The sequence below is a fragment of the Falco punctatus genome (genome assembly GCF_963210335.1).
Source record: "Falco punctatus genome assembly, chromosome: Z".
Taxonomy (NCBI): domain Eukaryota; kingdom Metazoa; phylum Chordata; class Aves; order Falconiformes; family Falconidae; genus Falco; species Falco punctatus.
Genome location: NC_137586.1, coordinates 46672660 through 46699915, shown reverse-complemented (window position 1 = coordinate 46699915; position 27256 = coordinate 46672660).

The following is a 27256-nucleotide window of genomic DNA, read 5'->3' as shown; positions in this document are numbered from 1 at the left end:
GGCTGTAACTCTTGGTTGAGACTACTTACCATTGTAATAAATCATTCTGGTATGAGTTATTTGGAATTTAGTTTATTATATTGAGTTTGGAGGACCAATCTGGGTTTGGTTTTTTTTATTATTTTATAACCCTCTGCAGTTCTGAACCTGTAATTGAATATATATGTAAATGAGTGCTCTAGCTTTTAAATACTACACATTTTCATTATCAGTTCATTGACCTCTATTATTTTGAAAAAAAATTTTGAAACTGAAAACGTCCTATTACAACTGATGAAGAAAAGCCTGAATTTATCATGTTGATATTGGAAATCAGATTTTGCCCACTGTAATCCATTACTCATTCATGCCAAGATATTCTGAAAAAAAAATCAGTACTCTGGAAGATTTTATGTAAAGGAATATGACAGAAATTTTTCAGCTTGTCAGATAATTTGACTGGCTATACTGTATAAATACTGAGGATTTTAATAATTGCTGTTCTGCATGTAATGTTTCTTGAAAATATAATTCATCTGTCTTGAATTTTGTGTCATATTCCTGAAGAGAGTCTACTTCTGTTTGCAGTTGTAATATGGTGCTAATATAAAGCCGCCAGGTTTTAGGGTTTGGTATTGGTTAGTGTTATTAAGGGTACAAAGAATAATGGACAATCTACAGAACTTTTCCATTTATTTTACATAGTTATGGTATGTATATATGTGTGTGTATGTTCGTGGATGTTTTATAAAAGAAAGAAAAACAACTTCTACCTCTTGTGCAGGCAAAGAGCCATAGAACAGGAGTAGGTGGATGATATTCCACAATAATTTGCAGTTCCCTGTTCATCAAAAATAAAGACAAATGTGTATTTTTCCCCAACTGTCTACAGATAACAGTTCGCTCCTTAGAAAACATAGTCAGTAGGCATAGGTTAGAGAAATCCCCAGGCTACTCTTAACCTTCACAGAACTTGGGTCAAAACATTAGGGAATGCCGTTTATTTCCTCATGAAACATGAGGTTTGCTCTTAACAGAGAAGGCCTTAAACCATGATAAGGCAAAGGACTACAAATGCAAGATAATATACTCTAGTCCTTTAAATAAATTAATTACTACTGCTGTGATGCTTTACAGTGTTAATATTTTTGCTACCTTGTATTCTGTTTTGCCTGTGTTACGCTTAAAACAGAAGGTCTTATAAGAAAGTTTAGACAGTGGGTTTACAGGAAAAAGAAGTGGCTATTTCTCCCTAAATAAGTTCCTATCTCAGTGACAAAGCAGGTCTTAAGAGAGCTGAATGAATAAGTATAATAAAAAGTAAGATACAGTGATAACAAGTGCTCTGAGTGTTGGCTGCCTTTGCTGCTGGTGGTCATGTCCCCCGCCCCCCCCCCCCCCCCCCCCCCCCGCCCAGCAACCTCAGGTACAATTTCAGTTCAGAATAGAGTTGTCAGTACAAACCCAGCTGGTTGCATCAAAATATTTCTAACCCCACCTTTTTCAGACAGAGGAATAACTCAGCTTTGATAAACGAAAAAAGACTAACCACACTTTTCTTTAGTCAGGCAGTGTGTCCTGTGAGAGGTGTCCATGTAATAAAATATGCTTCTGTCATGGTTTAACCCCAGCTGGCAACCAAGCACCATGCAGTCATTCGCTTGCTCCCCCCATAGTGGGATGGAGAGAGAACTGAAAGAGCAAAAGTAAAAAAACCTCAGGTGCTGATATAAAGATAGTTTAATATGTGAAGCAAAAGCCACACACACCAGCAAAGCAAAACCTGGAATTCTTTCACCACTTCCCATGGGCAGGCAGGGGTTCAGCGACCCCCAAGGAAGCCGGGCTCCATCACACATAATGGTAACTTGGGAAGACAAATGCCATAATGCTGGATGTCCTGATCTTCCTTCTTCCTCCAGCTTATATACTCAGCATGACATCATATGGTATGTCCGTTTGGCTAGCTCGAGTCACCTGTCCTGGTTGTGTCCCATCGCAATGTCCCATGCCCCTGCAGCACTCTTGCTGGCAGGACCTGAGAAACTGAAAAGTCCTTGACTCAGTATAGACATGACCCAGCAACAACAAAACCAATCCATGTGCCATTAGCTTTGTTCTCACACCAAATCTAAACCACAGCACTGCACCAGCTAGTCAGAGAAAATTACCTGCATCCCAGCTGAAACCAGGACAGCTTCCAGTGTGCACGAGCCTAAGCCCAAAAAATAAAAGTCCACTTTACATATTATTAGTTTTCTAGTTGTTTTTATCTTTTACCAAGCATGTCTTAATTGGTTGATTTACTTTACCTATTTACTAAGCATGCACCCAAAGTTCAGTGTTTACAGCAATCTGTGATCAGTTCATACATCCATTTTTTAGTCTACATATTGCTATTGTATAATAATATAGGTGTCTGTAAATCTTTTCAGCTTATTAATGAGTATGGATGTCCTCCTTACAAGTGTATTAACCAGCTGCTGGTCAGTCTTACTTTCAGGTACTGTCCCAGTTTGACTGCACAAAGACAGTATTGAAGTTAACCTTTTTTTTTCCAGGCAGCATAGCTTTATTTTCTAATCAGCATGATGCATAATCAGAATCTCATCTTTTCTTTGTACTTTCAATAAATTTTTGATTCAAGACTGTTATGAAAATGTTTTTAGATCAATCTCAAGGAGATAGCACATCAAAAAACAATTCTTAATTTTGCATGTATTTTTAATTTTGTTATAAATTAATGGTTTAATTGTAACAATTTTTACCATAGATTGAATACACAGATAAATTCTGTTTGAGTTGTTATTGTTTTGATTTGAGATTAAATTGTTCAACTCTCACCACTCACTTCCAGATGAAAAATGTACCTGTCTTTGCAAACACTCAGGGAAGCGGCAAGTTTATTTTTCAAAGTGTTACCTTATTTGCAAAACCCACTTATCTGAATAACTGAAGAATAAAACAGTAAAGAAAGTGAGGCCAGATACTTCTGTAATTGTTATGAATGTGAATGTTTCAGAGGTTATTTGAAGACATCAAATGCAAAGAAAACACACAAGAGGAAAAGGTAATAAAAATAAATGGAGGAACAGCTCAGTTGAGAAGGATCAAAATAATCTCAGTTTGTACGTTTCTCCCTGAGCCAACTCAAGTGAAAGGTAAATAAATACAGTTTTCTGAATTGGTGGTTATTTTGGTTGGTTGGTTGGTTGGTTGATTGTTTGGTGGGTTTTTTTTTTTTTTTGGGGGGGTGGGTGGGTGGGTGGAGGTATATGATGTTCTGTTTTTTTTAACCAGTCATTATGTTCTTAATTATACGTGGTTTCTATTTCTTCGGAGACTAATCTTGTGACAAGAAAAATTGTGGAGATGTCAATTAAGAAAATCAAGCAAAACCAAAAATGCATGCCTTCTTTCAATCTGTCATGTGTATGGGAGTAATAGGTCAGGTTCCTGCAAAAAGTGTGTGTATGCATATAATTATGTGTCTGGGGGTGGATGAACAGGTGTCAGATCCTGGTTAAAGTTTTAAAAGTAGTTTCTTTAACTTTTTGTGTATCATTAAAAAAAATATTACGAGCGTAAGGAGCAACCCAATACAACCTTGCAAAAACTATTCAGCTGAAACAAGGCAAGTAGTTCTGCCACCCTGCTGCCAATTTTCTTTTAAAATTTGCTTTAGTGCTTTTGATTTATAAAACAAAACAAAACTCTTAGAATAACTTATCACAAGTAATAAAGTAGTACATCTCAAAGGAAGAAAGGTTGCGAATCTGCAGAACACTAACTTTTAAAGTAATTTTTTTTACAGTAGTGTATCAATAGGACACTTCTGCTTTCATCTTTTGTTCAGATAGTGACTTGAAGAACCATAAAATAATTGCTGGTAGGCAGCTTTATGCAGAGGAAAGAACAAATAACAGCACTATGATCTTACATTGCTAAAGGGGAAAAAATATTCTGTCCATGTAAGTTTTATGTGTGTGAGTCTCAGCATCTGCCTAAAATACTATCTGGATTTACTTCAGCTTCAGGGAGGAAGTTTAACATCGAGTCCAGAGTAAACAAAGCACAATAAAGGGTTATATCTTATCTATTTTCAGGACCTTATACTGTTTTCATATTGGTGTAACTACTGGTGGTCAATGCAGATGATAAACCAGGTCTACAAGGTTACTCACATAATCTTAGAACCTGAACAAGATTACAAAAAAATACTTCCATAAATAATGAGAAAGATTAAGAAAAAATTCATGTTATTTTCTCTTTTCAGGTAATTATGTTCCTTGTGCTTTGATCCTTGTAAAATAATAATTCTCTAAATACTTCTTTCTGTTTACTTGCAGAACTTACCTAACGTTGCCAGGTGATGTACTCTCAGGGAGTCCTAGGATTTTGCCTTCTTTACATTAGGGCTGGAGAACATCTGGATTTCCTTCCTGTAGAACACATGACTTGCAGTAGCCCAGCTGTTTACCATTCAGTGATGCTGAGACATGCTAGGACACTGGAAGCTGGGAAGTGCTCTTCCTTCCATTTTCAAAACCAAGCTTTAGATTGTCTTGACTTTGTGCTGTCATATATCTGCTTTGAATTTTGTTAGTAACATCATATACCCAGGTCAATGGAGTATAAGTTCAGTATGCTTCCTTCTTTACATTCCTAAGGTCAAACTGTCTTCCTCAAAGTGTAAAACCAACCAAACAACATAAATATTATTCAGGGAACTATATAAGAATGTGGAGAAGATCCTTTTATTGTCAAGGTGATTGAAAATTAGCCAGGTTGCCTAGGGAGAGTGTGCTGTCTCCATCATGAGATGTACTCAAAACTGGACTGGACGCAATCTGGAGCAACCTGATCTAGCCAGCCCTGCTCTGAGTAGGGTGCTGGACTAGGGGTTCTCTAGAGGTGCCTGTCAGAACTCAGCCACTTTGCAATCCTGTAGAATAGGAAAACTACCAGGAGGAATGACAAGCAAAAAGTTGCCTCAAACGTGCTGTGAGACCAGTACCTAGGAAGGTGTATTAATCTGACTTTCGCAGGCATTGCTGTGGTCCAGATACTCCTTTATGTCCATGTGCTTGGTTCTGTCTTTATGTTCTGTTTCTGAACAAATGTAGCCTTTCTAAATTAGATGATGCAAGGTGCAAAGAAGAATTTTGTGTGCTGACACACATCCCTGTAAGCTGAGATGGGGAAGAGTTCAGGTTCCTCTTCTCCTGCTTCAGGGCATGGTTACTCACACACCTGCCCCTGCAGCACTGTGGGGCTCACATACTTCTTGGGCCGTAGGACCCTGCTTCTAAACTTGATGGTGGTCACCTCCCCATGGATGAGGCTGGGTTCCCTATCCCCTTGGAGTCCAGCCACTGTGCCCACTAGCAGGCCCACAGCCACCCTGCATGAGGAAGGGGTTCATGAGGCCAAACTTTTGGGATCAGATGGGAATGTTGTGACCTACATGGCCCTTCCAAGTGATTTGAGAGTATTTTGTCATCTCTTATGTATATAAGAAAGTTATAAAGTTAGAAATTCTGTCTCCTGTCCTTGCCTGAACAAGAATAAATCAGATTTATCCATTGGTTTTAAGGTGGGATGAGAGGGTTTGGGAGAGGCAGGGAGGGAAGGTGCATAGTGGAAAAATGACCCCAAGGCACAGAGGGCAAGTATGTGGTACAGTCCCTTCGACCAGTGGCAAAGGGTTTGCAAAATCAGTGTGAGCTGAGTCATTGCCTAAGGCAATCCCAAGGGGTCCCCTTTCCTTTTCATTTTGCCCGATTTCTTATTTAATCTCTTCTTTTTCAGGTGTTGGGTTTTTTTTAAGCTAGTTATCTAGAATTCTCTATTTCAGATCCAGTATACCTGTAAATTACTTCTATTCTTTTAATTTAACAACTGGCATCTAGGACTTTAAACAACAGCACACAAAAACCCTAACAAACCCAGAAACATAAAACCAAACTTACAGGACAAGAATCAAACAAATAACATGTAGCTAATACTCAAAAAGCATGAAAAGTTAAAACTGAAATCATTGTACAGAAAAAAATGTTTAGCATTACCTTTTAGAACAAATATTTTACAATTTGCAAAAAGTAAAGTCACTCTTTTTCATATGTCTTTTAAACCTACCTCCTTCCTTCTCTACATGGTCTTCAGTACATAGTGAACAAATTAATCAATGCAAATGGAATAACACATTGAACCATCAAGACTAAGAAAGATTTTTAGAGCTTTCTGATTGAAAATTAAGTAATAAATGGGGTCTTGTGAAATATAACATAGTATATGCTACTTGTCTAAACTATCAAATATGTAATTTTTTGTAGACAGGAAGGAAATCTGATGATGACACAAGGACAGTGGTTGTTTTCAAAATAGCAGTTCAAAAGTTTGCAAGACAAAAAAATCAAAGAGGCTGTTTCTCCAAAGACTGTAACACTGATATTCTTCTAAAAGAACATTCTTTTTTCTCCTAGTGTTTTTCAGATTATCATGGGATTTTTTTCCTAAAAACAGAGTATTCTAAAGTTACCAAAGCTATAAAAGCCTCAGTTCTTAATACATGCTTAACAATATAAATAATTTTCAAAAGTGTTACTCACACAGCAGCACCTCTTGACCCCAATCAGAAATATCTGCATAGATAGATTCACAGATTACTTGAAATAATTAGTGGTTTTGATTATTGTAATGATTGTAAACATCTTGCAAAAAGGCGGAGGTGAAATTCATTAATAAATTACACATAATTTGTTTAGCTGTTTCCCTGTTTCCGTGCACTTTTGGCTTCCATACATATTATAAAGAACAGTGCTTTACAGAAGCTAAATAATCTGAATATTCTTAGACACATCGACCACTTCTACATATTTAATTTTTCATGCCTTTTTATGGATTCTACTTTAAACTTTACTGCTTTTTTAAATCTTTATTTGTGTATTACTGTAATCCACACTATTTTGTGTAGGTCATAACTTTTATGTAAGTCAGCACTAGCCAAGATACAAATTTCAGTTTGGTTTTGTAAGGAAACAGGACTTGTGTGATTACCCTATTCTTGTATCGGTCTTCAATACATACATTCATGTTTTTGAACTTTTTTGACTGATTGCAAATACATTTGACAGAAAAGAAGACATCTAGGCAGGTAATTCTATATAACATTTGAGTATCTGCAGTCTTTGTTTTGGCATCTGCCTTCATTGTACAAAGATAAAAGGAAAACACAGTTATTTCTTATGTTTCTGTGTCACTAATCATTTATAAGCCATATATAGCTGTTCTTAGAAGATAGTCCTACAAAAATATACTTGTAACTTAATTTAATGTCAAATTAACTGGTGTAGCACTAAATCACATAGTTTTATTTTAATTGTTGTCAATTTACACTAATTTAAGTATGCATATAATTTATTTTAACTCCACAGACTATACGTATATGAGCCTGAGAATAAAAACAGAATCTAAAGTAGTTATGACATTTCTGTTCTCCATCTTCATTCTGCCAATACATCTTAATTGCAGTTTTGACTATTCTACTAGTAACTGAACCGTGAAATCTGAGGTGGTACTCTCAGAAACACACCATACATTTACCTTGTGAACAATTATAACGCTGAATTTAAAAAAAAACCACACAAGCCCCACAAAAAAACCTAACATTTTGTTTTTGTTAGTGAATAACCATTTTCTGTAAGTAATGATTTTTTTTTTTTTTTTTTTTTTTATGTGTAGCTTAGCAATATTATCTCTGTTGACAGGGCCATGTATAATCTTTTATCCTTGGGGATATCTTCAAAGGTATAATGGAAGTTACTACACATAAATTACTTTTAAAAACAAAATCCTATTTCTGCTTTTCACATTGCTCCCCAGTACAGGTTGAAAATGGATGCTGAATTCTGACACCCACTCCCTCCACACGGCAAAGAAAATGCCCACAGAGACAGATATTTTCATCTTATGAGATGCAGATTACTAGGTCTTTTGACTAACCAAGGCGTTTAAGAATCCACTTCCTGTTACACAATTTGCATGTATTTCTTCCCTTTGGTAACTGAAAATCTAAGATGACATGTAAACTTGTTAACTTCATAAATTCTATTTTGGCAGCCAGAGACTGTTAGGGGTGGGTGGGGGTGGTTGGTTTGTTTGTTTGTTTGTTTTTTGTGTTTTGGGGTTTTTTTTGTTTGATTTGGTTTGGTTTGTTTTTTGTTTTTGTTTTTTTTTTTTTTTTTTTTTTTTTTTTTGTTGGGAGTTTTTTTTTTTTCCTATTGGTTCTGTGTGTGTATGTGCGTGTGGTGGGAGTTTATTATTATGAACAAAACCAACTAAATGTCAGAAGTTTGCTTTTTTGTGAACAAAGAATCACTTAAGGTAATCTGTTTACTGAAACAGTTTCAAGTTGACATTAAATATCCAGAAATAGAATTTATATAAAGAATGTATATAGTTATGTCTAGATAACTCCTAGCCAATCAAATTTGAATGTGAGAAAACTGATTATTAAAACCAGTGTATTGTAAGATGTAAACATAAAAATGGGCACACATTATGCATTGATTAAATTATTGCTAAATGATATCTTCATCTAGACAGTTTATGTGATTAAGTAGGCATTATATATGAAAGAGAGCTGGAAAATAAACTTTTCTAATAAAAGATTTATAGTTTAAATATTTTTCTTGATTATAACCAGTGATATGGTTTAGAAAGTGATGATTAAAGACATTGTGCATATTGGTACATTAATGAATTTGAAGTGATACAATATGTCTACTTACAGAGTTCAGTAGGTGACAACTATGTTGAAGATCTGGACATTTTTGGATGGTTTTCATGATGTTTCTTTGGCATTGCAAACTTTACTGTGGGAGGCATAATTGCAATGTAAAGGGTGCAAAGGAAAGAATATAATAAGACAGGACTAAAAGACCCATGAATTTCCACATGAACCCAAAAGCTATGAGGTAAGTTAGAGCAACCAAAAGACACCATGCAGCCCTGAAGGCTGTTTCTTACCTCTGTTATCTAAATATTTCATTACAGGGACAGGGAGGAGAGCACAATTCCTACCCCCTCCCCAACCCCTGCGTCTGCTGCTCTGCACTTCTTTTACTTACTATGCACACAAATCCTTACCTAGACTTATCTTCCCTGTCAGGAAAGAATACAAAGATAGCAACGTCCAAAACCCTACTGAAGGTATGTTAGAAGGTGCAGTCCTAAAATACATGTATGATCTTGCAGTTGCTTTGCCTTAGACTTCATTTTATTCATCTCAGTCCATCTTCAATTTATTCTTTCATCTCTCAGCCTGGGAGGATTAACCTTCCAGAGGTTATCCTTTCCAGACTTTACAGGATAATCAATGGAAAGGGAAGACATCTATCTTCTGTTCAGACTACTGTCTGGCACAGATCCTTAACTTGAGACTGACTTTTACCCCGTATTTTTCAGTAAATCCTGCAACATTATTTTCATTTTTTTATCCTTCCCTCCTAATGTTATTGCTCTTCAGTTTGTTTTACTACTGTAACTTCACTCCTTCCTTTGTCTTCTTAAAACCAAGTCCAATAAATTGTTCTTTTTGAAGAGCTTCTATACCTCACCTGCAATGCCCCTTTCTTTTCCCTGTATTCCTCTTCCCCATTGAAAAGAAGAAAAAAAAAAAAGTAATAATCCTGGCAGTCTCTTATGAACTGTGACAGTGTTTCAGTGTCTTCAGCTGAGAATAGATGCAATTATATACATACACATGCAAGGAAGTTGTTGCTTTGTATGGTGTGAAATGAAGATTCTGATTGTTTATCATGTCATACTTACTAAAATAGCCTCAGGATATCAACAAAGTGAGTTCCATATAACACAACAGATATATAAATGCCATTTCAAGACTTTTTCTAAAACCAAGGTATATTTTAAAGCAAAGATATCATTGGTTTTTACATGGATGCCAGGGGAGGGTCAGGCAGGGAAAATTTGTTTAGCTTAAGGTCCTATAACTCAAAATATTTTATTTTCTCTTTCCTCTCAAATCCTGTTCATTAAAATGTACTGTTTATTGAAACATGAAAAGCTGTAAAAGTATTATAAAGCAGTTGGAAAGAAAGAAAAATAGTATTTCAGAAGGATTATTTGCAAAAATAGACTTCAGAAGCAGAAGACAGCTGTAGGCAACTCTAGTGACAGGATTTATCACACTAGTGTTTGAAGATCTCTTCTTTGCTGGAGAAAGGCATTATTTTTATTGAAAGCCATGACAGTAGGATGTATACTAGTAATAAAGGTATCATACAAGAGGAACATTCAAAAGCATGTGCTTGTTTTCACTTGAACAATTAGAGATTAATTGATTTTATCAAGTCATCTTTGCCATTAAACTTCATGCCATATTTTCCAAGCTCCATAACATGCTCCGTTGACCTACTAGCGGTATGTGAAGACCCAGAAAGAAATGTGATGAATTCTCTGTCTCCAAATACATTCAGCTTAAACCAGAAAGTTTAAAGAGTGTCTGTGTGAGAGAGTTCTTGGGGTGATACTTTACCTCATGTAAAGTAGTAGAGTCTTTCTCACTGCTGTTTCAAATGATCATTTGTTACAGAAGGAATTTTGAGATCAAATATTAAAGGCTAACTCCATCGTGCCAGAAACATACTTACATGCATCAAAGAAAACAAAGGAGAGCTGCACAGCTGTGAATTAAGTGGTGACTCAAAGGCAGCCAGTAACAGGAGAAAAAAATTGTTGGGGATGGAGACCTCTCATGCCTGATGGTGATAAATAGCATCAGTACAATCATGATAATATGCAAAGCAGACCAAAGACCTAGATATGGCTTAAGATTAAAGGATAAATGCATAATTTAATATATCTGAGCTTGGACCTTACTCTCCAAGGAAAAGGGAGTTACTACTTGAGCAAAAGGACTGGGAGCAACATTATTGTAGTTTGTATAAGTGGTCTTTCTCCTATCCAAGCATCATCAGATATAGGATTTTGAAGGTAGAAGAAGTCAGCTGTACTATAGGCCACCCAACTGGCTGTCCTGGTTGCAAAACAAAAGTTGCCAAAGCCAAACAAAAAAACCCACCAAAATCTTTCCTCCGGTAAACAAACTACTTCTTCCCCTGAGAGTAACTAAACCACCATTATTTTGTAATTCATATCTTTCTGAACTGTTTAATGTGATTGGGTGAAATTATTGTTAATCACACATTAAGTGTACAGGGGAAAGGACTCCAGGTTCAGTATGATGAAAGTTATTTTGATTCTGGAAACCTCATGTGTTATGATTTTTCTTGGGGAAGGTAAGTTGGTGGCATTTTTTGGTGTTTTTTTTTTTTTTTTTTTTTGAATCACACAGTATTTATTACACAGCAGGGAACATGAACATAAGGGCAAAACCAGATTTTGTTAGGGGCTAGGAAGTGGTTATGAAAATGTAAAGTGCATATCTTCATGTGATTATTGATGAGAATTGGTAATGCTTTGAGTAAAGGCAATTAACTGTTTGGTGTTGTTTGTTGGTTGGGGTTTTTGGTTTTTTTTTTGTTTTGTTTTGTTTTTTGTTTGTTGTTTGTTTTTTTCTCAGGGATAAACTTGATTTGCATGGGTTTAAAAACAGATGACTGGCTTTGGAGTTAATTAATTCTCAGTGGCTGAGAAAGCAGAAAAAAACTGCTACACTGGAACCTGAAAGAAGCATCCTCCTGAAATAAAGCACAGAATACTACAGTGGAGTCTGTTACATTTAAAAAGGACAAAAGGAAGTTACGGTACTCTGGCATTGAAGATTAACCTACATTTGGGTGTATTTGAGATGATATCCAGCATACCAGCTGACTTAGAGACAATGTGATTACAGTGATGACTCTTACAGAAAGCCATGATTGAGAGGTAATTCATAGGAGATTTTCAGTACTGAATGGAAGTTTACACTGTGGAAAAGATCTTTGCTACAAAATGTGCATTTGAATTTGGAATGAAGGATTTTCAGAAGCAAGACTAAAAATATGTGCTAGGTTCATTCTAGCACATGATTAATGCACCACATGCAATTTTGTGTCTACCTCCTAGCTTGAGTCTCTGGTGAGATATTTTTGAAAAATACTACTTTAATCCAGTGCATGCTTGTAAACTACTGCTCATAGTACAGAAGCTTTCAAAGACTTTAAGCTGTGATATTTGTTCAAGACTGTTCATACTCACTGTATTTTAGCCCCCATCCATTGCCATTCCATGAGCACTAAAGGGGCAGAAGGCTCCTTATAGCAAGGCTGTAACTCCCCAACAAAGTATTTTTAATGGATTTTCTGTTAAAGGATATTTCTTGGCTAAAGATGCTTAGACAGAATATGCAGCCTACAGCATCATAACTTCTACAATAACATTTATACACTAACAAAACATATACAACATGTTACAATAAAACTTTACCCATTTTTACATATACGTGTTTTCCCCACAAAAGCTGAGATCATTGCAAGCAATAGGAATGAAGTCTTTTATTCAAAGCTCCCCAGGTTCACTAGTGCTAAATTAACTTCTCTCTAAGCATCTCACCTCTAACCCAGAGACTATCTTGTGTCATCATCATAGCTTAACTAGCTAAGTACTCCCCTAATAGGAAATCATGACAAAGTATGCATATGCCTTTAAAAAAGTACCCATCTCTGGGGATTTCTGACCTATAACTTTTAATTTTTTGATACATACTTGCATTTGAACTGCAGTCATATATATATGTATATACACAAAGTAGAGCAATTGTGAGTAAATATTGAAGCGCTTTTGCAGTTGTTTGTATGTAAAAGGAATTCAGTGCTAAATGAAATATCCACTTATGATCTAAAGTGAAAATAGAAGTAAACTTTTTTATAATCACAAGCACACAAATTGATGAGATTCTAGATAGCTAATTATTGTTTACAGCTCTTTTGGGAAGAATATAATTTGGGGGAGTTGGCTGAGTAGAAATATTTATGCTAATTAGTTTCTATTTTTACCTTCACTTGGGATTTAACTGGATTCCCTAGAATAACACCTACTTTGAGGAAATGTCTTTGGTATGTACTGTACTCAAAATCAAAGGAAAAGCTACAAGTACCTATTCATGTGAAAGCAGGTCTGCATCTTGACTTTATTAAATTTAAAGCTATGAGAGAATAGAGTCAGATTTGTATGGTGCTCGCTTGAAAACAAGTTTTCAGATTTCAGGAAATGAAGCATATATATAATTCCTAGAATCATACAGAAATTTAGGTAGGAAGGGACCTCTGGTCTCACCATCCACCTACCTATGCAAACCATGGCCAGTTTGTATCATATTGCTTGGGGCTTCAACTGGCCAGTGTTTCAGTATCTCCAAAGAGTGGAAATCCCACTCTCTCTAGGCAGTCCTTTCTGGTGGCTTGAGTATCATCACTGCGAAACATTTCTAATATCAAACTGGAATTTGCCAAGCTCCAGCCTCACTTTCTGCCTCTGTGTACCTCAGGATGAGTCTGGCTCTTCGTTTTCTCAACCTTCCCACAACAGTAAGCTCTCCCTGGCTCTCTTTCCTTAGGAATGAGGTTTTCTTCACTGCTTCAGCATCTCCTTGTGCAGCATAAAGCCTCCTTCTCTTTCTGTTGCTAAAATAAATGACAAAATGTGAATTAATATAATCCAAAGCTGAAAGCAGAAGTAAAAATATGATGTTTTAATAAATTACAAAGTTTTTTTCAGGTTTCATAAATGTTATGGTGGTTGCTTTTTGAAAATCAACTTATGCCCTCCAAAAAAAAAAAACCACCAAACAAACCAAAAAAAAACCAAAAACCAACACACACATCAAAAATCAGAGGGACTTTTATTCCAATATTAATATTTAACATTTGAAAGGACCGAATTTCTCCACTACCTTCATTTAGCATGATGCAAATTAATAATTCAGAGGACAATAAAGTGCAAAAAAGACTCATCTTTGCCTTAGACTTTTAGATTTTTATTTTTTTTTAATAAACTGTAACACAAATCAATCCAGTGCTGACAGATTCCAAAAGAAAGACTTTAAGGATTAAGTCCTTTTGAGGTTATGAAAGAAAGAAAACTAAGAGTTATAAACCATCATAAAAATCATTTACCACTTTAAAAGAAAAGACATTGAAAGTGGAATATGAAAGCAAATACATTAAGAGGCACTATTGCAACATGCAGCTTACAATCCAAAGTTCCAGTGTCACAAAGGTATATGGAGCGAGCTCTGGGCAGCACAGGAAATAACATTAAATCAGCTTTAACACTCTTCTGTGGGTAATCTCTTTCCTGAGAATGTTTAAAATGTGCTAATGATTTCAAGGGGACCAACTTTTGGGACAGGTCAACATCATACAAGTTGATGGTGCCCTTTCTGAAGTGTCATTAGAACTAAGGCAGATGAGAGTTGCTGGTTTTATTATATGCATTTAGATGTTGAGCATAATCAAGGGAGAGAAAATAAATAAAGCAACTGCAGTCTAAAAAATTATTTTGGGACTGTAGTCACAAGTAAATCACAACTTTTGAGGTCAAACTTGCTAAACTCCATTAGAGTTTTCTCAACTCCATTAGAGAAGAATACTATACAGAGTTTTTAAATCTTTTGTAAACAGATACTATATGGGTATTCATTTCCAAGGAAAAGACTAATTACAATCAAGCAGAATAAAGCAAAGGTTTAAAACTAGCTCCAACAAGTCCTGCTTCCAAGAAAATTTACTTCTACACAGCCAGAAAACATCAATGTGTAATTAAAACTTGTTCTGCATGTGTTATAATCTTCATTTACTCATGAAAAACAATGATGTATTCTTTGTAAGTAGAGTTGCACAATGTGGGGTTCTGCCACCTATCCTAAATTTTGGATTGTCAATTAGTAATTCAGTGCATTTCTTCTATGCTACTGGGCTGGCCAATTAAAAGCCAGTGAAATAAAAGACTGATGACCAAGTGCAGAATTGTTTAGTTACAAAACCTCAGACATACTTATTATATTCCTAAATTGCAAGATAGAAGGAGAAAATAAAGTTCTAGAAGCCAAGAGACTAATGGAAAATTAATTAAGATCAAGGGGAAATACTGTTATAGAGCAGTGCAGGGAAAATAAATGAAGTTTAACAGAAGTTAAAAATTAATTTTAAAAATCCCATTTGGAAATAGCCACACAAGGAAAATCTGCTAATTTGCATATTTTTGCATTTATTATCACTTTTATTTTTATCCAGTTTTTCTTTCTATGTTATCTTTAAGCATTGTATGCTGATAATAATTTTAACAATCTCTCCAGAAAATACTTTAATGCTTTTGATGAATACATTTTATCTGAGTACATATGGTCTTAACCTTTCAAACTTTACAGGCAACAGTGTGCCATCTTAAGTAAGACAATTGTATTCAGAAGTGAGTGAAAAACATTGCACTTTTGGTTGAAGAAACTAAAACTAAAGTTAATTTTCCTGTCCTTATTTGGAAAAATAAAGCAAAAACCTTACTATGTGCTCTTATGCCTATGCAGGCACTTCATCAGAAGGATTCATCTCTACTTGATAGTCTATCATTCTGTACGGGTTTCTAAATGCTAAATAACTTGCAGCTGGTAAAGGCAGCTTAAATACTCAGAGATATGTATTAATTAACATTTTTTACAATAAATACTAATTTATTTATTTATATATATTTATTTCTTTATTACCTTTTTTTTGTAGATATTATTTGCTATCTACATTTTAGGTAGCATTTCAATGCATTATATGGCTACAGATGAAAATGTTTAAAAATAGATTTTCCCTGTTTCCTGGAGTACTAAAACATCAATCATCATATTAGGAATTTCCCAATTCTTAAAATCTACTAGTGTCTTCTTCCTTACTGTATTTTTCATTTCCTACACTAAAAAAGTATTTTGATAATTAAGCTTCAAAAATGTTTAATGTTTTAAAACATCTTTTCACTACTTACCTTTTTTATTACAACATTGCAAATACATTTTTTGCTGTAACTTCTGAAAACATTTTCATCTGTCATTAATAAGAAGCTAGGCAATTGGAAAAGATGTGGGTATATACAATCATACTAAAGAAAATGATAAAGACATTTTTGAAAAAGCCCAACAAACTTAGCAGCTTAAAGTTTCTGGAGTTTTTTAGGTCTAGCTTTATTTCAAAAGAAGCTACCAAACAATTGTTGGCAGTGTAATCTCACTGAAAAGTGAAAATATTCCTGAAATTACAAATTCATTGCAGGGGAGTTCTAAGATGTGTGACTCTTCAATAATGTTCCACAAAAATTGTCTGTGACTGCTAGCATTTCATTGTCTTTCTAGAACTGATAGTAAAACATAAGTAGGGCAGAAGCCAGGATTTTCAAATTTTCAAATTCAAATTTTCAAATATTAGGTTGTTACACTGAAGAAAAACAGTGAAAGCTATTTATAAAGTGAAATGAACTACTATACAGGTTATTTTCTGTTGTTCAGTTTCAGTATACAATTAAAAGAAAGACAACTGAACAAGAATGCTTTTGTACTTGTATTATTTTAATTTGTCATGTTACTAATTCTGTCCCACTGAGAAGCATTCAGGTATTGTGTACTCACTGCACCAAGAACAAAACAACTGGCTTAAAACTGAAGTAATATGAACTACAGCATACATCTATAATACCCAGAGACATAGAAACATCTGAACTTCTGCAACATGTGCACAGTACCTCTGTGCGTTACACCCACTCCTTGGAAATAATTGTAAGTCTAGTGTGTCATTTTCAGTTGTTGTCTGGAGCCTCTGATGTCTGAGTTTACAGGAGGACATACAGAACCAGCTGATTTGCTTGAGATTACCTCAGATAAATCAGTGCTCTATTCATTTGTTGTTCTATCCTGTATACCACCTACCTGGAAGGCAATTTAAAGAATCTTTGCATTAAGTTTAGGTTCATCTTTGCTTATAGATCTCCTTTGGACCTCCAGTTTTACTCTTTCCTTCACGCTGGACAAAATGGAATGAAGACAAGATAAAATGGTTTAAACAGATGGACTTTTAACTTGGGTTGTCAAAACTTCTCTCTTTTTTAATACTCTACAGCAGTAACTATAAAAGTCTTCAGTCAGCACCCATTTTTTCTCTAATGTCAATCTTCTAATAACATCCCACTATTGTGCTGTAAATGAGATAAGAGACAGGAGAAAGGGAAACTGCCTCCTTATTCTGTCAAGCATTAAGATTTCTGAAGTTTTCCTAGGTTTTGGGGGAACAGGTGCTTCTGAAGTCTGTTTCCAAGTCTATTTACCAGAAAATGAGATAAGTTTTAGCAGAAGGGGGACAAAAAAAAAAAAAAAAAAAAAAAAAACCAAAAAAAAACCCAACACAAACCAACAAACACCGGCTGGCTTCTGCATCTTATTTCTTTTCCTTAATAGTTTTGCTATCTCCCTATTCTTAGCCAAATATATATATGAATTCCATGAATGACTAAAGTTCCACATATAATATTTCCAGTGGGTTATTATTGATCTTCCTGTTCCTGATGATTCACTTATCTCATGGTCTTATGAACTCAGGAAGACATACCAGCTGCCTGCCATACCCTGTAGCACTTTAGGACACTTCTATTATCTTTCACTTTAACTGTTACTATAAATCTTTTTTGATGTCTGCAGTAAAGAAATTGTAAAGCTTTTCTTTTAAGCATAAATATTGATGGAAGTATAAACTGTTGTTTGAGATTGGTTCTCAAAACAGTATCAATGAATTTGAGAACAAATGAGGGGAAATAAGACACAAAACTAGTATGTGTTATACTGTGAGTTTAACTTCTAAGGCAGATGTTAGACTAAGCTTAATCTGAACAATGATTGCTCCTTTAACTGATTAATAGTAAAATCAGTTTCCCTTGCTGTCTAGTTTCTCTCGAATACCTGAAGGATTGGAGTAGTTGAGCCTCAGAGTTTTAACATTTAATTGTTATAAAAGGTCCGATAAATGAGCAGGAAGAGGACAGAGAGAAAAAGACAAAAACAAAGAATGTGGAACAGCTGACAAAAGAGGTCTGGCAATAATGGTAGGAATAAATCTGTATTAGAGAAAAGTTACACATTTCCAGTACTGGCTTTGGATTAAAAGGAAGGAAATTAATGAGGATGTAGCAAGAGGAATGACTTCCAGCAAGAACACACTTTTTAGAAAGAAATTGGAAACCATTAGAAACAAAATAGAACTTGTGCAGAGTGATAAGAGGAGATATGAAGCATATGTCTACCTCATTGAAGTAAACAGGAAATGTCATTATCAGAAGTAAATTAAGCTGGAAGAAGCAAACATGAGCATTGCCTTTAGAAACCACTGGATTTGATTCAAAGTAGAATGACAAAGGACAGAGTCATTATTACTCTGATCCTCATTTTAGTTAGATTACATCTTGGCAATATTTATAGTATTCATGACATGTGGACATGTTGAATTTTTCTTTTTTTAATAAAAATATCATAACAAACCCACTTGTATTCCATTCATAACAGACTCTTATTCCATTCAGATATTTCAATTTTATATTATATTGTACTATATTATAATATTTTATACTAATGGTTTAATTTAATTTAAGCATATGAGGAGGCTATAGGCTTCTGAAGTAATATCTTCTTCCTCTTCTATCAAAATTCATGCATGTTAGATTTCAAGTTCTGCTCTGGATAAATTGTTTAAAATGAGAAGTATTTTTTGTGTTGCTTTACAAGGTTTTGAATCTCATTTTCTACATCAGATGATGGTTGGTCAGTAAACACATTTTTATGTATGACAAAAGCATATCATACACTCATGCATGTCAGGCCTACAAAAATACAAGGAAATTTCATAAAGGAAGTCACCATTAGCATAAAGAAATTTGCAGAATGGTGTCTAAAACCCACTGGTTTTATGATGGAACATAAAATAGTCATTAAGTCTCATTACTTCTGTTTTTCAGTGTACAGCATTTAATATTCCTAAAAGTGCCAACCAATGATTCCCAAAGATATTACATTTTAAACTAAGTTTTCAATTCATTTATCACATGTACCGCTTTCTCTTTTTGTGAGTGTATGGGTAACGTACCCTGTCTTGTGACTATTGCTTTTTAGGATAAATATTTTTTGAGGGAGTGACTGCAAAGTATAGTAAGTTTCTGAAATTGTAACTGGTCATCAGAGCTGAACATCTATTTTTTCTTAAATCTTCTCACAGATTAGAGACATAAGAATTTGTGTTTATGGTTCCAGAGTTAACAAAACTTCTTTTTGCCCAGTCTGACATTTTGTAGATTATTAGCAGAGAAGTAAAACCACATAACCTAAACATGTCTCCATCAACTCCATACATGCATGTTTATACTTAACACTATAATGTGCATATACATATGTGTACAGTGTTTTATTGGTATCAAATGTCAGTCTACCCCATACATAAATCCAAAAAAAATCAAACAGCTTTATTGTATAAATAAATCTATAGGGAAGGAAAAAACACCTTTCAAAGTGAGTTCTGTAATGCAGAGCTTTTACGAAGTGAGACTAAGAGCTCTTCTATTTCCATGGAGTCTGAATGCTAACTTGATTTAGGCTAACTGTACAGACACCAATCCCAAGACTTAATATCGTATAACTATTTTCAAGAAGACTTGATTTTAATAGACACAAATCTACACATCAGAATTTACCGTCAAATGCAGAAAATATTTTGTACTAAGAACAAATGTTAGTTTTGGGCAGCTTACCTGACAAACACAAAGGTATTTTATAGCCACAATTCCATTTTTTAAGATTATATTTCACAGGGAATAGAGCTAGGTTACCAGTAAAATATAAAATAAATCTCCAGGTTCAAATATTAAAAGATTTGAAGGGATTTTGTGCATAGCAGGAATCTGGGCTGAGGTTTACTATACAGAGTTTTAAATTTTACACCAAAGAGTCTCTTCATACTTTTTTTATTAAGCTTAAAGGTGATCTTAGTCCACGTATCAACAACAGTGAAGATATGTGGTGTCCTAACATATTAATTTTAATTATATTGGTAGTACTCTAGAGGGCTAGAACTTCTTGGCATTCAGTGTCACATTTCACTTGGAGTAACACGGGGTTCAAGATTCATTTTTATCAGATCTTTATGAATATTAGATGTATTAATCCCACGATATTCAAACTCATTAGTCTCCCATTTCACATTCAGCTTTACAAAGTGAGCTATAAAGCACCCTACATGATCTTACACTTGTACAAGTTTATTTTATGATCCACAGTTTGATTCATTAATAAGATTACAAAATTCAGAGAGTACAAAACTCAGGGTCACAGTCTTTAGAATCATTCTAACTGTACTGAATTATATACCCTTCACAATATTATTTGGCCTAATAACTAAAATGGAGAATGATGAGAAATGGGAAAGAAAAAAAAAGGAAGAAAATGAGAAAAAAATAGAAAAAGGAACACTTTGTCTTTGCATTTCATATATAGCAAAGGCAATTTTTTTCAAAAACAAGGATTTAAGATAAGCAAATGCCATTGTTGATCTTTAGAACAGAGGCTGTTCTTGGAACAGCAATGGAAAAGCTCCAAAAGAAACTCTGGCAAAGAATGAATCATATGCAAGTAAAAGTAGTTTACTCATTGCATGCTTTCATAAAGTCAGAGTCAATAAAACCCTCTAAGGCCAGCATGGTGAAACATTTTACAAAACTGTGCACAAAGCTGAGGACTTAAGGAAAAAGTTTCTAACAACCACCAAATGTTATGCAGGAGCTGCATGATGAAAGCCTGTAAGAGGCTCCCAGCACTCCAGCAAGACAGCACGAACAGAGTTCCCCAGCATGTGAAGATTTTTGCCAGGGCCAATTCTCTTCATAAAATGTAGCTCGCCATAGACTTGTTTCAAGTATACAGCTTTGCATACAAGTGTGTATATGTTTATGTTTCTGTTTATCTGTATATGTCAATAAGTAATTTGTCAGTATTTGCGTTTATGTTTGTAACTTGATTTTGATTTTGAGAAATTGAAATACTGGCTTTTTTCTCTACGTTTCTTGGGTTGTATAGCTTCCACCAATAATAGTTGCCACATTACTTATTAAATGTGAAAAAATAATAAAACCTGTTTAAGTTCTACACACTTTAAAAAGTTCTATACGTTTGTTTGCAGTCACATTTGCTTTTGGATTAGTACATGTGCAACCCACTGTTTTTTAGCTGTGTTTGGGATCTCTAAAAAAAGGTCCCATTTGTGGCATAAAAAAGTAAAAGTTAAGTCTTAATACTCTAAAGCATCAGGATGCAAATCTGAATATATCAAGAAACCACAGTGTTCCCATAAATGCTGATACCCAAATTGGAGGGAATTTAACAAACGGCTGGTGGGGAAGAGTTTGATGGGGGAGGATTGCTGCTGAGCAGTAGGAGAATGGCTACAAAAAGGTCCTGCTGTAACATCTGTTTTGATTCTGACCATCTTTCTTGGAACTCAAACATGATACTGCCACAATAGCAGAACACCAAAGTGGCAGTGAGTGGAGAATGAACTGTAGTTTTCTGTGTGCCATTGTATTTTTGAGGAAATTTGATTATCAAGGCAGTCAGGGTATGAATTCTCATGAGCAGCTATATAAAACAAAATGAGGGGGAAAATATTCTTGGTTCGACTTCACCGTCTACAACACTAGAAATCATTTTGCTCTGGAACTTTATCAGTTCTAATGGCTTTACAGTCTGAATTAGTTTGACCCATACTAATGGATACCAAAGGGAGATATTTCCAAGGTAACAAAAATCAGTACAGAGTTGCTCCTGGCTTTTGCAAAATGTCAGCCTTTCTGAGGAGCTGGAATAAAACCCATGACCTTAAAATGGTTATGGGAAGAAGCACTACTTCTATGCAAAGGTCACTAGGCAGCCATTGTTTGCAGCTAGTTTAGCAGCTTAGTGCTTCTCTCCAGATGACAAGATAATTTAAAATCTCACTGCTGCATTGGCCATCCAGCAAGTATTTCAAAGTAGACATCTGTCAACATGCTCAAGGAATCATAATGAGGATGATTTTTAAATAGTCAGAAGACAAACACTCGGCTGCAATGAAGCTTTTAGTGTGTCTGTGTGCAGACTGCTTTGTTAGCCCAGACTGCAGTCCTTGAAGATTGCTATAGACAATAGGGTTATGTTTCCGGTTACAAGTGAAAGGGAAAGTCCAAGACATTATATCTATTTGTATCTATTTGAAACTTAAATATACTCCAGAAATCAGTTTAATGAAATTCCAGAATATTTACCTATTTGTAAAATTCAGGAACAAATTAATCCGTACATTTTAAATAAATACTTTGTAAACAAAATTGTTAGGGCAAAACATTTTTTAGTAACAGTCCATGTTTTAGATTATTTATGTGTTTATTAAGTTGCTTTATTACAATAATTCCAGCTGGAAATAAAATTAATTTCTTGAATCATATTTCATTTTTTATTCTGAAAAATAATAGAATATTTAAATATATCTAACTATCATGTAATCCAAAACAAGATTTTGTCTAAATTGCTGGATTCCACTAAAATCACTTTAGATCCTTTCCTAGAATGAGAGAATTAAAAAAAAATAGTAATCTGTTATCATCACAGGTGTAATGGTGATTATAGAAGTACATTGTTAATAAAAAGAACTGGGGAAATGGTGTTACTAATGTCTCAATATCATCCAACAGCAATGTAATATAAGGATGCACAGCAGTATAAATATCAAAAGACCCAAGCTGGTTTCTGGCAATGGATATTCTCCTCCCATTTTGTTAGTTTTATTCTTGATTGTTTATTCACATAGTACATTTGTTGGACTTCTGTGGTGGTTTTATGGTTTTCATTATGTTCTTGAATAACACATGTATATATTCTTCTGAAACTGTTAGAATACTCTAAAAATTCCATAGCCATAGCAATTTATTCTAATATGATTGAGTCCTTTTTATAAGACACTGAAATAAATGTGAGCTGGATTTGCATTATTTTTTTTATTTTTTTTGACTGATGTGAGAAACTGAGGCATATCTATTTTTAGATTAATTAAAATATGTCTATAGGCTAGCACATAATATTTTATTGTGGAAAATAAGCCTTGTAACATGAAACAACAGATCTGGACAGTGGTGGAAATAGGGACATAGGAAAATAAAATTATGTGCTTAAAAAACAATTATTCACTGAATAAATGTTTGTCATAAGGAGCTGATTTATTCCACTTTTCTGCAAAACAAAGTACCTAACATTTGACTGTGAATCCATGTTTTAGTAATAACTCTAATCTCTCTCTGTATATCACTGCAGACTTGTACTTTGTTTTATACAAAGGAATCTAAAAGGAAGAAAGAACTAGGTGATAGGACCAGGAAAAATAAATATGAGCCATTTAAAGTAACAGTCTTCAGTAAAAAATAATGTGGATTTCATAACTTTTTCCCTATTTCTAAGCCATAGAACATGGACAGGAATTCTTTAGAATATGTCTTTCAAGGAATGTAATGTATAAAGGCCTTTCTGAATTGTAAACACCTATGTACTATTACTTATCTGACCTGAGTGCATCAATAAAAAGTGTGGTGAATATTGTTTTCTATGTTGTACTTACTGATTCTAATGCTCATGTCAAAGTCAGAATAGGTAAGAAAGTTGGCAAGCCATTGTGGACAATTAAAATAACAGATGAGATGTTTTCTGTATTTTGAGTCAATTAAGTTTCCTTTATTCCAGCCAAAATGTTTGTATGTAATATGCTCCAAAGATCAACTAAAAAAAATACCAGTGTTGATTTATAGTTAGCATATAGTTAGTATAATATGCAAACAGGTCAGAACTGTTAAGAAATTCCAAGGCATACACTTTTTAGTTCAAGGTAAATTCAGAAAAACACAGCTTCTTAAAAATAGATGATAATATTAATATTAGTATCTATTAATGATCCCTCTGGGTTCCACATTCAGGTAGCAAGCCTAATTATCATATTTATTTTGACTACTATTAAAGATAATAAAGTACATTATTGTGTGAAATTTACATAAGCTGTACCTCCTTACACTGGAATTGGTTTGTTACTTCCAGGTGAGCCTTTCTTTTCAAGTTTAGTTTGTACATAATCAGAAAGGAGTGTATGAAAGATAAAGCATACAGTTAGATTTAGTCACATATTTGCCTTATTACAAGGTACTGATAATACTGCATTTATGATCCGCTGCAATGCATTCAAAAGTCACAGTAAACTACTTTCCCTCCTTTAATTTGTCATTAAACAAATTGCTTCAAATCAAAAGCCTAGTGAAACACTCTGCTGAGTGGGTATAAAACTCCTCAGAAAATTTCATAGTCATAAGTGTGCTTTATGCCGAGATGAATTCTAATCACAAAAATCCTTTAAAGGCTAATGAACGTTATTTCTACAAGCTTAACACAAGGACAGACAATTCATTTGGGTTTAATAAGCAAACCAATGTTTTCCTCACACTTCTTGTTTTGACATATGAACATGTCACATTTAGGTAGCAAATTACTGAAGCCCAGCTAGTTCTTGGTAATTACCTATATATACAACTTTACCCAGCAGTAACCTACAGCAAAGTAAAAGACGTTTTTCCTACTGTGGAGTAAGATTGTGCAGTTACTGCAGTTCAGCCAATATGAAATCATTTGTTAAGCAAGTCTCAATAATATTTTTCTTCCAACTTTTAAAATAATCTTTTTATCTGTAAACATAAATGTAACTTTCTTTTTTTTTTTTTTTACATTTTTTTTTTACATATTCTATACATTTATTGTTCTTGCTATACCTAAAAAAGAAGTGTTGAGGTATTCCATGAAGAATCTTAGATGCCTTACATTATGGAGACTCTCTCTTCTCTTTAGCTGTTAATGCAAAGGTTATTAAGGCAAGATACTCTAGTATTGTATATAGGTTCTACTACTGCCATTCAAGTCAATATCTCCTTTTAAGCTATGTACTTTCAAAAGATGTCCAGTCAAAAGCTTGTTTCAATTTTTGCTGAGGTTATGATTTGAGTATACAAAGATGTTCTATCTCTTTTACTAATTCTTAAGGATATAAAGGATATATGAATAAATGGTGGAAAAAAAGAATATGAAATATTGTTCTCTTTTTTTTTCTTTTTTTTTTTTTTTCAGTTTTTACTCATTCAGGTCTTAGAGTTATGCAGAATATCAATACTTTATTCCTGGAACATACATTTACCTGAAAACAAAAATAGGGAAGGACAACAGGAAAAGTAAGATACATACAAAGAGCTAAAAAAGTTGAATTTAGTTTGAGTGTTTAAATTAGACCTACATGGATCAAGTAAATAATTTCCTGATGAAGCCCGAATTCAGATCAAAAAGAGGTATTAAATACATCTTATCAGGGGATTTTACTATTTTACTGCTGTGGTGAATCTTATTCTTTTTTTTTAAGTTCCAGTCACCTTAGCCTAGGATATTACGTGGAAATTACATTGATATCGAAAATACAGGCATCTATCTATCTATCTATCACATTTTATTAATTCAAAACAGTGCTCAGATTATAAAGCCAAGTGAAAAGTTAAGCAGTACAAGAGTTAAAGTTGTGTAGGAGCATTTGCTTTTAAACAAATTTTCCAGTTCTCTTGATTTGGACAGATTTGCTTTTACACCAAACTGTACTTGTCTCATATCAGCTAGTTCACATAGTCTGTGCCATGAGATATAATAGACCTCACAGATATGAAGCATTCCCATGTGCAGTTTATCCTCATTTTCCAGATTTATTTTCATAAGGCTTATGCATTCATTAATCAACACCTTGCATTACAATTATTTAAAATACTTTGTGGACAAATAAGCTTATTATTATATGGATAGGGTGGGAGGTGGGCACATCAGTAGTGATGCACGTGGCTTAGTTATCTTAACTTACTTAAATCAGGGGACTGCCCAAGTTATTATTTGCAAAAAATCAAATTAAATTTACAATAAAAAAAAATAATTCTCTAACTAGATTTTTAAAATGCAATCATTTCAAAAGTATAAAAAAATCCCTGCTTTGGGCCTTAAAAAACCAGCAAGAAACAAAAAATAAAAATAAAAAGGAAAAAAAAAAGCAACAAAAAAAAAAGCCCCTTTCAAATTAAACTCCATTGCAGAAAAAACAGAGAAAAAAAATGACCACCAAAAAAAATCCTGTAGCTATGTTTGCAATGTAAAGTAAATAAGAAAGAATTCCTAAGATTATATATAGTATTATTTCTTTGCTTAAGAAGTATATTAAAGAGATATCTTAGAGTACATTGTAAAAACAGAAAAATGCATAATGTAAGAACTTCTGTGAAGCAGTAAAGGATGAATACTTAAAAATGTATATCTTTTACCAGTTCCTATTGTGGTGGGACCATCCCTCAGTCATTTAGAGGCAAACAAATTATACCCTTCCAGAGAAAGGTATATATTCTGAGAGTTTAAAAGGTTCAGTAGAAAACAATTAAAATTGTCCTGGAAAAAATTAGTTTAATCCCACAGCTTCTTGAATTTATACTTTTCAACTTTACAGTACAGGTTTAACTGGCTCTTATGTTCCAATGGGAAGAAGTTTGTTTTCAGTTACCTAAAACCCATTGTTGCTGCAGAGTGACTACTTACTATCTATTTCTAATAGTACACAACTGTTGTCTTAGGGCAGCTGTATACCAAGCAGCAGAGGAACATAACAACTGCATGGCCAAACTTCTTAAAACAAATGCACTGAAAAAGAATGCTAGCACATCATGGGGGTAAAAACAAAACAAAACAAAACAAACAAACAAACAAACAAACAAACAAACAAACAAACTGAAAGAACAATGACTTATGTCATGAATTAAAGGAACTGCTCTTCTGAGAACTTTTTACACAAGAGCTTCAGAGGATTTTCTCAAAACAAAAGAAGACAAAAAAAGCAGGATTTGTATCACAGGGAAAGAATATACTTCATATCTTTTACAATTTTTCAATTTATAGAGTTCTGCCTCTTATTTTTCTAGATGTTCTATCCCAAAAAGCCTAGCTGTTGATATATATGAAGAAGATTTAATAACTTTAAACTTTCTTTCATTCTGAATTGTCTCTTCTTATACTTCTTTCCTGATGATAATTTCTACTGGTTTTCTTTTGTTTGAATATTGTACTCTTTGGCTTATCAAAGCCTTATCTCGTCCTTAATTGTGTTTATCTTATTTC